General features: G+C 37.3%; 1 pseudogene; it reads right to left on the reverse strand.

Annotated features, from left to right (window-relative positions):
- Positions 1-2,256: 2,256 nt before the first annotated feature.
- Positions 2,257-11,002, reverse strand: Hnrnpf-ps1 (heterogeneous nuclear ribonucleoprotein F, pseudogene 1; annotated as a pseudogene).
- Positions 11,003-16,042: the final 5,040 nt, after the last annotated feature.

Below are 16,042 nucleotides of genomic sequence, written 5' to 3' on the forward strand. Positions count from 1 at the left end.
CCTGTTATAGCTATTTCTATATAAAATCCAAAAATTTCATCAAATCTCAGTAGAGAAATACATAATTTATTGTCAGAAAAGCAATATCTAGCAAACAGTGCAAATATTGTTTTTCAGTTGGAATTTTAACAGAGATAGGCTAACTCCATATATATTTCAGCAGTGTTTAAAAGCAATACATAAATGATATAAAAGTTTAAAGTCTCTCTGAAACAAGACATTTCCCTTATTTTTTATTCTTTGATTATTTAGTATATTTTTGCACATGGTCAATCCGCCTATTCATAATTTATTTTTATTTAAATTAAATATAAACCATATTCACAAGGAAATATTGCTTCTATGAAACACTCTCCTAAAGGTTAAGCTCCTGATAATGGTTTAAAGTTTGAGTTTATTTTTAATTATTTATCATCTTTCTATCATCTATCATCTATCTAATTATGTATTTTTTGTATATGAGTGGTGTGTCTGAATGTATGTGCACCATGTGCATACTGGTATTCATGTAGGTAGGAAAGGTGTATTGCCTATTGGTTTGGGGAACTAAATTTGGGTCCTCTGCAAGTGCAGCAAATGCTCTCCACTGGTCAGCTATCTCTTCAGACCTTGCTTTAGATATGTTAAGTTAGCAATATGATTTACTCATTAAAATTATAAGATCATGTACATTATTAGAGAATAGATAAGACAATCTCTTCTGGGAGGAAAAGGTGAAAATATTTTGAGAAAAATAAGATGTGCAATTTTGGAAAATAATAGTAAATAAAAATTGGGAGTAGTCAATGTAGTAATTTATCTGATTCATATACTGGTAATAGAATCAAGTCTTTAAGAAACATTAGCTATTATATGTTAAAGAGTTGTCACTATGAAACAAAACACCCTTATATAAAATTAATGTCCAAGTAAAACCAAGATGATTTTTAAAACTGGGAAAGATGTTTGGTTATTGTATATTTTCTTTCTGTAATAGAAGAATATTATAACACAAGATAATATGATCCATATGAAGCAGGTGGTTAAGAAGCAAATAAATTACCAACAGATTTCTAATTATAATGCACTCTTAGTCTTTCATGATAAACAACAGATGTGTGTTTACGAAAATACATTATAGTAGAATCAGGTCAATAGAGTCTAAATGAACAAGGCTTAATTTATCTGTACTCCCTTTTGAATTCAAGGGGATGGCCTATTTAAAAGAGACACCATATAATGCAACATGAGTTCAAAGGAGATTAATTGAAATGGGCCAATCGATTATCATTTTCTTCAATTGTCTAAATAGAAAGGAAAATATTTCAAAATGCAAACAGACACAAGGAAAGTAACAGAACAACATGTTATTGGAAAGCCATGAAGAAATATTCCAGAACAATAGAGAACTCAATGCAATTAGCTGTTTTTTTTCTTTTTTTATTTTTACATGCATTTGTTGTGTTTGTGCGCAAGTTTGTGTGCGTGAGGGAGTGTTCAAACATATGTATGCCATGATGGGTTTGTGACCAAAAAAGGACAACTTTTAGAAGTTGATTCTTTCCTTCCACCATGTAGGTGCCAAGGATAGAATGTAGATTACAGGGCTCAGTAGCAGGCATCTTTATTCAACTACAACATTTCACTTGTCTGTCGCTGTGTAAGTATAGTTACCATGTTCAGGTTCTTCACTATCTGCTTGCACCTATCTCTAAAAATCAGTGATATTTATTTGTAAAATTGTTTTAGTAAATGAAAAATCATATTTGCTTTTATTAAAATTTCTTTCTTTTAAGGGAAAAAATAACAAAAAATTGAACAAGTTTCACTTAGGAAAATAGACTGTAAAGAATGCTTTAGTCAGTGCCTCAGCAATTACTTTAATTTAAAGGTCTTAAATGAAATATAAACTAGAATGAATATGAAAAATTCTTCTCTTTGCATCTGGGATCTAGCACTTTAGAAAAATGCATGCCCCCAGCGAATTCACTGTGGTGTGCTTAAAGATCCATTCAACATACTTAAAACTACTTAAGTCAGATAATGTCATTCTTAAGAAATGGTAATTGAGAAAAGCAGAAAAATAGCTTACTCAATATTACATGCTACAAGGAAATTTTGTAAGAAAACAAAGAAGTAATTTTTTTCAAAATTTATATTTCACAAACTGGTGGGGTCAAGTGGGTACAGCAGATTCCTCTAGGTTTATAAACTGGTATTGGCTGCTTATTTGCTGTCTGTGAGATTTTGGATTGAAATAACTTAAGAATTCCAATACTAATCATATCCACCCATGTTTTTCTGGCCACTGAAGCTGACCATATCACAGCCACTCACTGACTGGCTCTGCAGCAGACACTCCAGTTCCTGTGCTCTGTATCATCTGGCTGCTATGCAGCCTCATTGCTAGCCATGGTTGTTGATTTCAGTTACAGTTCCATGTGTCTTTGCTGCACGTTGGCACTGTCCTTCAATATAGCTGTCACTGTTTCTTTGTGGGTGATCAACCTAACATCAGCCTCTCTTGTTTCTCTCCCATCAGGGCCAGTCTCAATATGAACTGTCACGGGTTGAGTGAAAAGAAGTTGTTGATATTCTCCATTGCTTTCTAGAGCAGACCTTTCACATGGAGGCATGGTCTGTGGTACTCTGCATTATAAACTCATTGTGGTCATAAGTTCCTGAGAGACCGTGGTTGAAACCATAGCCCACAGTAATGTCACTGTGTTTTTAATAGTCCATTGAATCTGTACTATAAACATCAGATCTAATCATACCAAGGTCTGGCTGTCTGTTTTTTTGTTTTTTGTTTTTTTTCATAATGACATGTACTGGGCTGTGCCAGATCAGTCATAGACCCCAGGCCTCTCCAAAGACATGACTTTCAGAGTTGAATCTGAGTATTACCTAACTTATTCCTCACTGCTCTTGAAGACTTCTATATACCTGTTCCCTATTCTGGCCTTGTACCTACCTAGAGCTTTCTTATCTCAGTTTTGTCATGCAAACCGAATGGAGGCCTCTCCTGTAATGTTACCCTCAGAGTCAGTAGGTAATATGATCCCATTTGGCATTTTACAATCCTAAGAAGTACCAAATAATTTCTTCCTTTGTACATCCAAATGGGAGTCCCTGAGGCCTCACAAAGCCAGAGTAAAGTGGTTAGCATTTATTGAATCAATGTAATACAACACCCAGTCCATCTTCGTTATTCATGACTTGAGCACCAAAATATACCAGTGTCCTTTATTTTTCCTGTCCTTTGTCAGAGCCAATTTTATAACCTCTTCTGACAGAAGTTCAACACAAGTTGCCCCACTCTACATGCCTTCTCTATTATAAATAAAATGAATGCACATGATTCCATCATAAATTGTGCATACAGGAAATTTTAAATCTCCTACATTCTATTTTTTATTTTTTCTATTTTATTAATCATTCCATTCATTTATATATCAAGTGATATCCCACTTCCCAGCTACTCCTCTACCAACCCCCATCCCACTCCACTTTGCATGTATGAGGGTGCTTCCCCATCCCACCCTCTCCTTCCCCACCACTCCAGCATCCACCTATGCTGGGGCATCAAATCTCCACATGACAAAGGGCCTCCCCTCCGTGTCAGGCAGGGCCATCTTCTGTCATATATGTATCTGGAGTCATGGATTCCTCCTGGTTCACTCCTTCATTTAGTGGTCTAGTCTTTGAGAGCACTGGGTGGTCGAGCCAGTCTATGCTGTTCTTCCTGTGGGGTTACAATCTCCCTCAGCCTCTCCAGCCCTTCTGTCAGCTCCCCCACTAGGGTACCTGAGCTCAGTCTGATGGTTGGCTCCAAGCATCCACATCTGCATTGGTCAGTTTTTAGCCAGACCTCCGAAGAAACCGCAACACTATGTTCCTGTTAGCAAGAGCACCTCTTGATCACAGCAACAGTATCAGGTTAGGTGTGCGCAGACATGATGAACTCCAGGTGGACCAGTTCCCGGATGGCTCTTCCTCCAGTTTCTGCCATTTTTTGTCCCTCTTCTTCCTTTGGATAGAAACATTTCTAGGTTAAAATCTTTGAATTGGGTGGGTGGCTTCAGCCTTCGACCTGAGGCCATGCCTATCTACTGGAGTTGATCTCTGCAGGTTCTATCTTCCCCTTCTCTGTGCATTTCAGCTAAAGTCATACCCGTTGGGTCCTGGAAGTCTCACATTTCATTGGTTTCTGGGACCCTCCAGTAGCTATCCCTAGTTCCTCAGCCCACCCTGCTACATATTTAAGTTCCATTTTCTTACCCTCTGTAACTTTCTCACATCCCCTTCAGTTCCTGATACTGCCCCCCTTTTTTCCTGCTCCTTCTCTGTCCCTCCCTGGTTCCACTTTCCCTCTATTTCCCACGATCATCTGGTTCTCCCCTCAATTCAGGACCGAATCTTCCTTCCTTCTAAGCTTCGTATGCGCTGTGGGTTTTATCATGCGCATTGTGAGCTTTTGGGCTACTACCCACTTATCAGTGTGCACATACAGTGTGTGTTCTTTTGTGACTGGGTTAGCTCACTCATGAAGATACTGTCTGCTTCCATCCATTTGCCTAAGAATTTCATGAACTAATCGCTTTAATAACTGAGTAGTATTCATTCTTCTGTTGAGGGAAATCTGGGTTGTTTCCAGCTTCTGGCTATTATAAATAAGACTGCTATGAACATAGTGGACCATGTTTCCTTGTTATATGTTAGAGCATTTTTTTTTTTTGGTATGCCCGGTAGTGGTATAGCTAGGTTTTAGGTAAAACTAGCTCCAATTTTCTCAGGAACCACCAGACTGATTTCCAGAGTGGTTGTACCAGTTTGCAATTCTACAAACAATGGAGGAGTGTTCCATTTTCTTTACAATCTCACCAGCATCTGTGGTTACCTGCATTTTTGATCTTAGCCATTATGATTGGTGTGAGGTAGAATCTCAGGTTCGTTTTGATTTGCAATTCCCTGATGACTAAGGATGCTGAACATTTCTTTATGTGCTTCTTAGCCATTCAAGATTCCTCAGTTGAAAATTCTCATTTTGGCTCTGTGCTTGCTCTAAAATTCTAAATAATGTACATTGCCTATGAACCTCAACTTCTCCTGATATTTAAAAAAATGCAGAGAGCTCCTGGGAAAGTACAGGTGCATCTCTTTTTAGTTCTCAATCTTCAGGAAGACAGGGCACAGCTTACATTAACTTTTGAAGTAGAAATCAAATGACAGAATTAAGTTTAACAATAAAGTAAACTCTGTAAATAAGTAGATGGGATTAAATAATGGACATTTATACAATGAAGCATTATTCAACTGTTAATAACCAAGATCATGAGATTTGCTGGCACATTTATGGAACTAGAAAAAAATCATTCTAAGTAAGGTAACATAGGTCCAGAAAGACAAATATGGTATGCATTCATTTATAATTTATATTAGTCACCGAGTAAATAATAATTATATTGCAATCCATACATCAAGAAAAGTTAGGTAAAGAGGAGTACTATAGGGAAGAAGCATGGATCTGGCTGAGAAGGGGAAATGAAAATGATTTTACAAGTAGACTTGGGGAAGTTGTAAGTGGAAGAAGGAGGGATCAGGTGTGGGAAAATGATGGAGTAGAAGGAAAGAGTATGTGGAGAGATAGGGAGAACGGGGGTGGTGTAGAAACCTAGTGCAGTGGATACTGCCTGAAATATATGATGGCGAACCTAGTGAGAACTCCTAGTAAAGTGGGATGGAGCCTAAACAGGCCATTTCTTACAGCCAGCCAAGGCTCCTAGTGTCAGGATTGGGTTGGATTTGGCAAAATTTTTGATAAAGGGAGTCCCATGGAGATCCCCAAATCAACCAGTCTGATTCTAGGACAGAAGGTTGCTGTCTACAAATGTACAGCCAGCCCCCACTGCAGAGGAAAACATTCTCACACCTCATTAGACATAGAGATATCAAACTTATGCTTGCATAAAGTCTTCACCTGGACCTTCTGGTCTCTTTAGAGTGGGAAGGTACTTTGTAATCTATCAAACAAGAAATGTGGACACCAACCTGGCCACCAATACTTTGACTTACACTCTGTCCTGTCTGCAAGGTGTGCTGAAGTAGAGGTGGTGCAGAAGTTGTGGGAGGAGCCAACTAATATGTGATTTAATTGAGGCCCACTCCATAAGAGTGAACTTATGTTTGACACTGCTTGGATGGACAATAACTAGATACCAACTAGCCTAGAGACCTAGGGCAGAACCCTGCATGACTAGTCAAAATAAATGAATGAGTGAATGAATGAGTGAATGAACAAATGAATGAATGAACAAAATCTTATAAATATATATCAATAAACTGATTCCTAATGATATTCTGTTATAGTCATAGATTTGTTTCTTGTCCAGTTCCTCTGGAAGCAGATAGAAACAGATGCAGAGATTCACAGCCAGGCATTATTTGGAGAGAATGTCTAATGTGGAGGTTTCCATCAAATCACTCCCTTTGAACTCAGGGAATTTTGTAAACTATGGGGAGGAAAGACAATAGGAGGATAACAGGAAAACATGCAGTATTGAATAAACTAAGCCAGGCTCACATGGTTTCACCAAGGCTGAAGCAGTAAGCACAGAGCCTGCATACAAGGTCCTGCACCATGTAAATATGTTGTGACTCTTAGCTTGGTGTTTTTATGGGAGTCTGACCTGTGGGAGCAGAGGTGTGTTTGACTATTTTGTCTGGTCATGAGACTCTTTTCACCCTGTTGGGTTTCTGTGTTCAGCTTCTGTATGCTGGTTTTTTGCCTTGCCTCATTTTATTTTGTTTTATATTTTTAGGTTGTAGTTTCTTAGATGCCTGCTCATTTGAAAGTTTCCCACTCGACTGAAGGGAGACAGAGTAGGAGTAAATAGGAGGAGAGCAGAGTTAGTGGGTTGGTGGGGGAGCTTAGAGGAGTAGAGGGAAGGGAAATATTCTTGGAATGTATTATATAAGAGAAGAATCCATTTTCAATAAAACAAGAAAAATAAATTAATAAAAAATGTGCTTTCATTTCCAATATATGGAATACTCATATTTTTGAGACTTTCCATACAATGTAATTTCATTTTTTTTATTAACTTGAGTATTTCTTATATACATTTCAAGTGTTATTCCCTTTCCCGGTTTCCGGGCAAACATCCCCCTCCCCCCTCCCCTTCCTTATGGGTGTTCCCCTCCCAACCCTCCCCCCATTGCCGCCCTCCCCCCATAGACTAGTTCACTGGGGGTTCAGTCTTAGCAGGACCCAGGGCTTCCCCTTCCACTGGTGCTCTTACTAGTATATTCATTGCTACCTATGGGGTCAGAGTCCAGGGTCAGTCCATGTATAGTCTTTGGGTAGTGGCTTAGTCCCTGGAAGCTCTGGTTGCTTGGCATTGTTGTACTTTTGGGGTCTCGAGTTTTTAAATGATAGTTTCTTGTAACTTCAAAGCCTGTGGTGTGCTATGTAGTAGAAACAAAGTGTTAAATTTTCAGGGGCTTCAATATACTCTCTTATTTATGTCATGTTAATGGATTTTAAGTGACTACATTGATGATGCCAAAATACATTCTGTTTCATGAATTTAGTTACTCATTACTAAAGTTTTAACTTGATCATTTTAGAAAAATTTTGTATCTTTACAAATAATGTATTTATCACATAGAATTCAATACTGATTTATTTTCATTTATTCATGTCAATATGAAAATATTACGCTTGTTTAGTACCAGTGAAGCCAAAACCAAAAAAGTCTGTGATATAAACTGTTTGCTCTCTAAGAAAATATACTATAAGTTGATATTTTATAGGACTTACTTACATTAAGTCACAGCTACAACATTGAGAAACGACCACTAGCAACAATGTTAGATGCATTAAAACTTTAGTAAGTTAAAGGTTTCAAAGGAACACCATATCTCAGCTTATAGGAATCCATAGTATGCACTTCCGATAGTACCTACTATGCAAATATATTCTAAATGTGGAACTTAACATTACTCAGAATTTACTAATTGAAAAGTCAGATAAGGTAAAAACAAACATGCTTAATTTTCATGTTACCCATCAGAAAATCACAGAAGGACATCTCTGTGACATCAGCTGGCAAAGTGAATAGTTTCCAGGAGCATAGGGTGGAATCTCAATTATAAAAAGGAAGAAGCACATGGTTTTTGAAGTATACTAAAATAAACTGTTCTTTGGTTTTCCTAGGGGTAAAAAAGGAAGCCACGTGGACAATATCAAATAGCGAGACAACACCTCTTCTCATGTACATTGATGCAGTTTAGGAATCATTGACCATTGTGTCAAAATACAATTGTTTACTGAAGATGATGATGAAATTTTAATGAGCTCAGTTACATGTACATCAACCTCCATTTTATATGACCATATTTGTTTTATCTATATAAGTAGAATCATTAAAATAACAACTTTGCAGTGTGTGCGTGAGTGCATGCGTGTGTGTATGTGTGCATGCATTTGTGTGTGTATCTCTCTTTGTTTTCTGTCTGTCTGTATGTCTGTCTGTCTCTCTCCCTTCCCCTCCCTTCCCCTCTCTCTCTCTGTGTATTTGTGTGTGTGTGTGTGTGTGTGTGTGTGTGTGTGTGTGTGTGAGAGAGAGAGAGAGAGAGAGAGAGAGAGAGAGAAAGAGAGAGAGAGAGAGAAAGCAAGTATGCACACATGTGCATGCACTGACAAATGCATGAACTTTAGTATTTAGGAGTTTGGTGTCTCCTTCACTGAACCGGAACCTGGAGCATATCCTTAGATTAGATCAGCTGCTGGGCCACTGAGTCATTATCTTCCACCTGGATCCCTTGATCCACCTGGACCTCTTGCCTTACAGCTTGGCCTTGGGGTTCAGACTACTTTGCCTAATATTTCACAATAATTCTGTGGACACAAACCCAAGTCTTTATGTTTAACTAACGAGTACTTTACACACTGATAAATTCTCCAGCACTGAAATCATCTCTTTTTTATTTCTTTCTTGTTTTAGAAGCAATATTTTGTTTTTATTTTTATTTTTTTGTGGGACAGTTTTTATTTAGTTTTAATTTGGGAAAATTAAATGATGGAATTTTCACTGTTTCATAAATCAATTGTATAGAGCAACTCATTTCTTGAAAAACATTTGACTTTCTCCCATCTCCTTAAAAGCAGTACTAGGAATACAAATAATACTCAATTATATTCACCATACTTTCTTTTATATTCTCATGAAAATAGAAACATGAAATTATGATGATTGCCTATGATACTATATGGTATTTAATAAAGACAAAAATAATTCCCTTTTAATATGCATCAGTGACTTTGGCAGTCCTATTTTTCTTTTCTTTTATTGGATATTTTTTATTTATTTACATTTCAAATGTTATCTCCTTTCCCGGTTTCCTGTCCATAAACCCCCCAATTCCATCCCTCATCCCCCCTTTTTCATTCCCCCTTTTCCACCCATCTACCCAATCCTTTTACCTTCCCCCGATATTCCCCTTTACTGGGAGATAGAACCTTGCCATTACCAAGGGCTGCTCCTCCCATTGATACCCAACAAGGCCATCCTCTGCTACACATGCAGCTGAATCCATGGGTCTGTTCATGTGTACACTTTGGATGGTGGATTAGTCCCTGGGAGTCCTGGTTCATTGGTATTATTGTTCTTATGGGGTTGCAAATGCCTTCAGCTCCTTCAATCTTTTCTTTAACTCCTCCAATGGGATCCCTGTTCTCGTTCAATGGTCAGCTGTGAACGTCTGCCTCTGTATTTGTCATGCTCTGGCAAAGCCTCTTAGGAGACAGCTATATCAGGCTCCCATCAGCATGCACTTCTTGGCAGCAGCAATATTTCTGGGTTTGGTGGCTGTATGTATATGGGCTGGATGCACAAGTGGGGCAACCTCTGCTCCAAATTTTGTCTCCATATAGCCTCCTATGAGTACTTTTGTTATCAATCTAAGAAGGACTGAAACATCCTCACTTTGGTCATCCTTCTTCTTGAGCTTCATGTTGTCTGTGGATTGTATCTGGGGTAATCTGAGCTTTTGGGCTAATATTCACTTCTCAGCGAGTGCATAACATTTGTGTGTGTGTGTGTGTGTGTGTGTGTGTGTGTGTGTGTGTGTGTGTCCCACAGCATTGGCATGGAAGTCACAGGATAATATGGGAGCATTGCTACTTTTCCACCAGACCATATAAGTCTCAGTACTTGAACACAGTTTGTCAGGCTTAGTGGCACGCCTTTTAAATACTGAGCCATCTGGCTAACACCATTTTATGCTTTAGAGTACAGTGGTCACTGATGCATCTGTTCCTTTAAACACTTTGCACCCAGATTCCACATGACAGGTTGTAAGCAAATTTTCTTCACACTTGTCTTATGCTGTGGTCTGTTCTATATGGTCAGTGGATCATTATCATATGGACTTCTTAAGATAGATTCCAAAAAAGGAAGCAGACTAGCAGCATACTCAAAGCATAGAATGTTTAATTTATTCTGGAAAATTATGTAAAACCATTGATTTATTCCAGAAAAAGACTGACCGAACAAAGGCATAAGACCAAGAACATATTGATGAATCGATTAGCTAATTGTAATTAATAAGAGGAGCAAAAGTGATTCAGGCCAGTAACTGCATCACTGAAAGCCTGCCCTATGAAGAATGGTGATACCTGAAGCCTGCACTGTGGAAGTATTCTGAATGCTTGTAGGTGGCTCACACCATGGGGGAGTCGCCTCTTCAGCACACTTTTGTTCCTTATATTGCTTCAATTATTGACTTCATGAGTCTCTCAGGTTTGGTTGTTTCCTGAGTCTTGTTAGTGTCCTTTATCCTGCCAGAAGTTTATTTCAGAGACTAATAATTAACAACATGTTAGTGGTGTTGCTGTGTCAGGTACATATTTTTAAAAGCTACAAAATCCTAGTTAATCAGAATGGTTTACCAATTGTTCATGCTCCTGATGTTTCTTACACTTATTTAGCAGTTGTGGTCTTAAACTATATGCTGACATCATTTTAACAGATCGAAATAAAAACAAAGTAGTACAAGGACTTTATAGAGGATATTTGATATTTAGTAATAAAACACATGGCCTTATGAATTATAAAACCATTGTTAAGTTGAATGTTCATTTTTTAATAATTTATAGACAATACCAGTCGTGTACCAAGTTCAATTATGTTCAATCTTGTCCCTTTTGACTTAAAGAAGATAACACAATTTTACATAATATTCAATAATGATCTTGTAAGAAATCTGGTAATTAAAATAAAAGATTCATTCTCTATAGACTGCTGTGCATTTTTGGCAAGCAGCTCTCTCAATCTGTGGAATGGTTAATTATTCTTTATAGGATTATTCTAATTTGATATATGACAAATTGGGGCTTTTTGACCTAAGTATATTTCTCAGTTAAAAATTTGTAAATTGAGAGAGCCAAGCATCCAGTATGGATATAATGAAGTAGGATCAGCATTTTCACCCCTCTTTCTAGAATGATTCAACATGTTTGGTCCTAATGAATTCTGAGTCAATAAATAATTTTATAATACTTTTGGTAGCTTTTTGGAAAGACTAGAAAATAAAACCATAAAAAGTTGACTTAGTGGGTCTATATAACTTTAGATTTCATTTGTTTGTTTGGTTTTTTTTTTTTATCATTCTTAGAATGTATTTACTTAGGAATTTAAGGTATACCTGAAATATTATGAATTTAAGAAACTTCTGAAAGTAATCAAAGGAAAATTGATGTATGCACCCAAATTGTTTTATAATCCTTCTTATATACAATTGCACAGATGAAATTAGAATTAAGTTCTAAAGCTTACTATCATTGATTTTCTTTATATAATACAAAACACTATTGTTGACAAATTGCAAAAATCACATTACTTGGATATTATCTCATCATAATTATTGATGGTTCATGTGCTACTCTAAAACCTATACTCTATATGTATGCATAATGTAGCAAAATTTCTTGTATGTACTAATCACTGAGTAAAATTGTTCATTTTTTTGTAATTTAACAATATCAGTAATTTATCTCAGTAAATTTATACTCCACAAAATGTTCACACAATAAACTCAGAGCCAATTTATGATATAAACTGCCCACCTAGATAAGATAAATTGACCTATAAAAATCCATCTTTTAAGAAATATTCATTACTATCTGTGGCTATTTAAGGCCACAGGGACCTAGGTTGTCCTTTCCTGCCACCATTTTGATTCCTGTTCTCGTCCCTCTTTCTCCCTTACCAAAACTCTGTCCCTGCCCCACTTTCTCATTGTCCAATCACAGGACCTGCCCCTCTCCTGTATAAAGGCAAAAATCTACACTTCATCCTTTCTGTCTTATTAAAAAAGAAACTTTTCTCTCAAAGCACGGCTATTATCATTTTGTAATTTACAAAGTGCAAAATATAGATAACACCCTGCCCATCATTTCTGTCAATAAAATAGAATATTTTGTTATCTATTTAGCTTAAGAAAAGCTTAAAATCTATATGTTGTTATGTCTTGGCTAGCTTGAATGCTATCTGATGACTATCCAATTAAATATATTCTCTCAAAGTTAAACAGCCTGGGTAGGCTATGAAACTAGAACTAGTCTTCAATCCCATAAAAAATCTGAGAACTACCAATACTATCTGTAAATATAGTAAGCCTACCGCTTCCAGACCTGACACAGGTAGTAGAGATAATTGTCTACCTGCACAGCACCCTGTTAGCAACACGTAAGAGTATCAGTCTTTGGTCTTCTGGCCTAGGATCATCTAACACAGAATTTTGAAGGGCTGATTATTCTTACATGGCGGAGATTATTCATCAACTATTCTGCATAGTGTGTCCTTTTCTTGACAATATTTTGTCTAATATGAAATCAGAAATTTCTACCTAGTGGCTACCTAGCCACAATGTATTATATCACCTCTGAATCCACAAAAGAGTAGCTGCTAGGAACAAATATGTCTCAACAACAAAAGAATAATAAATAACTTTAAATGTCACATTTTGTGGATTTCTGACATTTTTGAAAACCATATAAAATAATCTGGACTATAGTCCATTCACTACTCTTAAGAAATTATCTTGAAAACACCCTAACAATAAACTTGGAGCCATGAATTTGTTATCTGGCCCTTAATTTCTATGTTTAATCATCTCAGATTAGCTTTAGTGAGGCTCATCATCAGAATGCAGAACTGGCCTACTTGAACTCCTGATCAGGGACTTTCAGTCTGGATCCAGTCAACACAGACATCAGACACTACAATAATCATTGGTGTGACCTTCTTAAGGCCTAATAACTCCCTTATTTTTCCATAACCACCCTCTTCAAGATATTTCAATGCCTATGCACATCTTGAAGAAGTTATTGAAGAGTCATCACCCTGATTCCCTGAACTTTGGAAGGCTGGAGGTGGTTATTCTTACGTTGTCATTCTGGAGAATTTAGAAATGGTCATAATTTGACAGGAGGAATTAGTTCAAGTTGATCAGACTGCAATAATCTCATTTGGTAGAAATCCTTATATTTGTTACTAAGCTGAAGTTATAATCTTTCATATTGGTATAGAATTTATTTGATACAAGTTTAAGATTTTCATTGGTATGAATTTCTTATTAATTTAAAATTGAGATTAATATTGTTACTTACATACAGGCATTGTGCCTATACAGCACATTTAAGAATGCAAGGTTAGACCCAGTCCTATAACTGTTATTAAAAAACTAACCTGAGATGATTAAACTTGTTTTTAAAATGTTGAAACTGATCAATCACCCGGAGATGTCTAAATAATTGAATTTTTTTTCCTTTAATCCTGTTTTACAGTCGGTTTTCATCCTTCTCCTGGTCTGCCCCCACCTTGTTCCCCACCCCATACCTCCTTCCCCACACCTCTGACTCCAAGGTTTCTCCCCATCTCCCGACTCCCACCTCACTAGACTTCCCCACTCCCTGGGGCCCACGTTTCTCTAGTGTTAAGTGCATCTTCTCTCACTGGGGCCAGACAAAGCAGGCCTCTGCTGTATATAAATGGGGAGCCTCATATCAGATAGTGTATGCTGCCTGGTTGGTGGCTCAGTGTCCAAGAGATCTCAGGGGTCCAGGTCAGTTGAGACTGCTGGTCTTTCCATGGGGCAGCCCTCCTCTTCAGCTTCTTCCAGCTTTCCTCCAATTCAACCACATGGGTGCCCACCTTCTGTCCATTGGTTGGGTGCTAGTATCTGTATCTGACACTTTATTCTGCTTGTTGTGTCTCTTGGAGGGACTCTGTTACTGATTCTGTGGTATGCTTGCAGACATGAGCCTAGACTTTATTTACTGTAAGTTCTTTTAGTTTATTCTTTTCCATGTGTCTGATTGGTAAATCCTCCACAAAGAGTGACATCTACACAGCAAATTCTGTGATGTCAGATATGGATGGAAAAGAACATTAACAGGACTAGGCGGAAACTACCTTATGAACTATGGAAGATAAAACCAATAGTATTACAGAGAGACTTTATTATAGTTGATTAACTAAGTAGCTTAACTGTCAATTTTATTTTGTACTGCCTTAGAAAAATTAATACTAAAGCTTACTTGGAATCATTAAAGGCAAAGTCTCTAAATAACAAGAGTCATCTTGAAACAAATATATAAAGCTGCAGCCATGCCAACTTCTCCATACATTTTGAGACCTACTACAAAGCCCAGTAACAGAAAGAAAATGAAAAGACCAAACAACAATAATAAAAGACCAAACAACAATAAAAGTCAGATCATGATACTGGCGAATCATAAAGGCAACATCTGAATAGAAAGGAACAGTGACTTCTTAACTCAACAGAGGCCAGACTTGCGCTGGCAAAAGGACAACTACTGTAGCATACAATGCTGAGAACCTGAATCTTTTCAAGCAGGATGCTGCTGAAACATAACCCTCATTCTTCATTCTGTACACAAATCCACAAAAAAGCACATCAAAGGCACAATGTGAGACCAGATGCCATGACACAATCATGAAAAGCTTCATAGAAATGTGCCACTCACTGGTCTTGCTAAGAAATTTTTTAATGTGACTTCAAACCTCATGAAACAAATGCAAATGAAAGGTGTGTGTGTCAGAGGTGGGATGGAGGAGTGATTAATATAAAACAAAAAAACCTTCTGCCCAGGAGAAATGAAAAAACTAAGTAAACAAACAAACAAACAAACAAAACAGCTAAACTATAGACTGAAGGAGCTGAAGGGGTTTGCAACACCACAGGAACTAAAATATCAACCAAACAAACACCACCAGAGTTCCCAGAGACTAAACCACCAACCAATGCGTACACTTGGAAGGAAACATGACTCCAGCCACATATGGGGCAGAGAATAGCATTGTCCAGCATCAGTGAGAGGAAAATCCATTGGTCTTGTGAATGCTTGTTTCCCTTGTATAGGGTAATGCCAGGGCATTAAGGTTGGAGTGGGTGGATAGGAATGGGAGCATCCTCATAGAATCAGGGAGAGGGGAGAGTGGGTATGGGAGATAGGGGAAAGGGGATAACATTTGAAATATAATTACACAAAATATCCAAGAAAAACAAACTATTTAAAAAAAGGAAAACTTGCCAACAAATAATGCAATTAAAATCAGTAATTGATCTGATTAGATCTTTATTTTCTTTTAAAATTATTTTATTGTATATATATGGATGATTTGTCTCTGTGTATATATACTTACCACTTTTATGATTGTGGCCCAAGGAAGCCAAAAGAAGGCGCAGAGGGACTTGCAGATGATTAGAAACTGCTATGTAAATGCTGGAAATTGAATCTGGGATCTCTAGAAGAGCTACACATGAGCTGAAACACTGAAGTATCTCTTCAGCACATAATGAGATATTCTTTCCTTTCCTTTCCCACTCTTCCTTTTCTTCCACCCTTCTCTGTTCCTCTTCCTTCCTTCCTTGCTTCCCCTTTCTCTCCTCCATTCATCTTTTTTCATTTTATTTATTTTATTTTTCAAGACAGTTCTCAACATAGCCTTGGCGCTTCTGGAACTCACTATGT

The sequence above is a fragment of the Rattus norvegicus genome, chromosome 2 (genome assembly GCF_021556685.1).
Source record: "Rattus norvegicus strain SHRSP/BbbUtx chromosome 2, alternate assembly SHRSP_T2T, whole genome shotgun sequence".
Classification (NCBI taxonomy): Eukaryota; Metazoa; Chordata; class Mammalia; order Rodentia; family Muridae; genus Rattus; species Rattus norvegicus.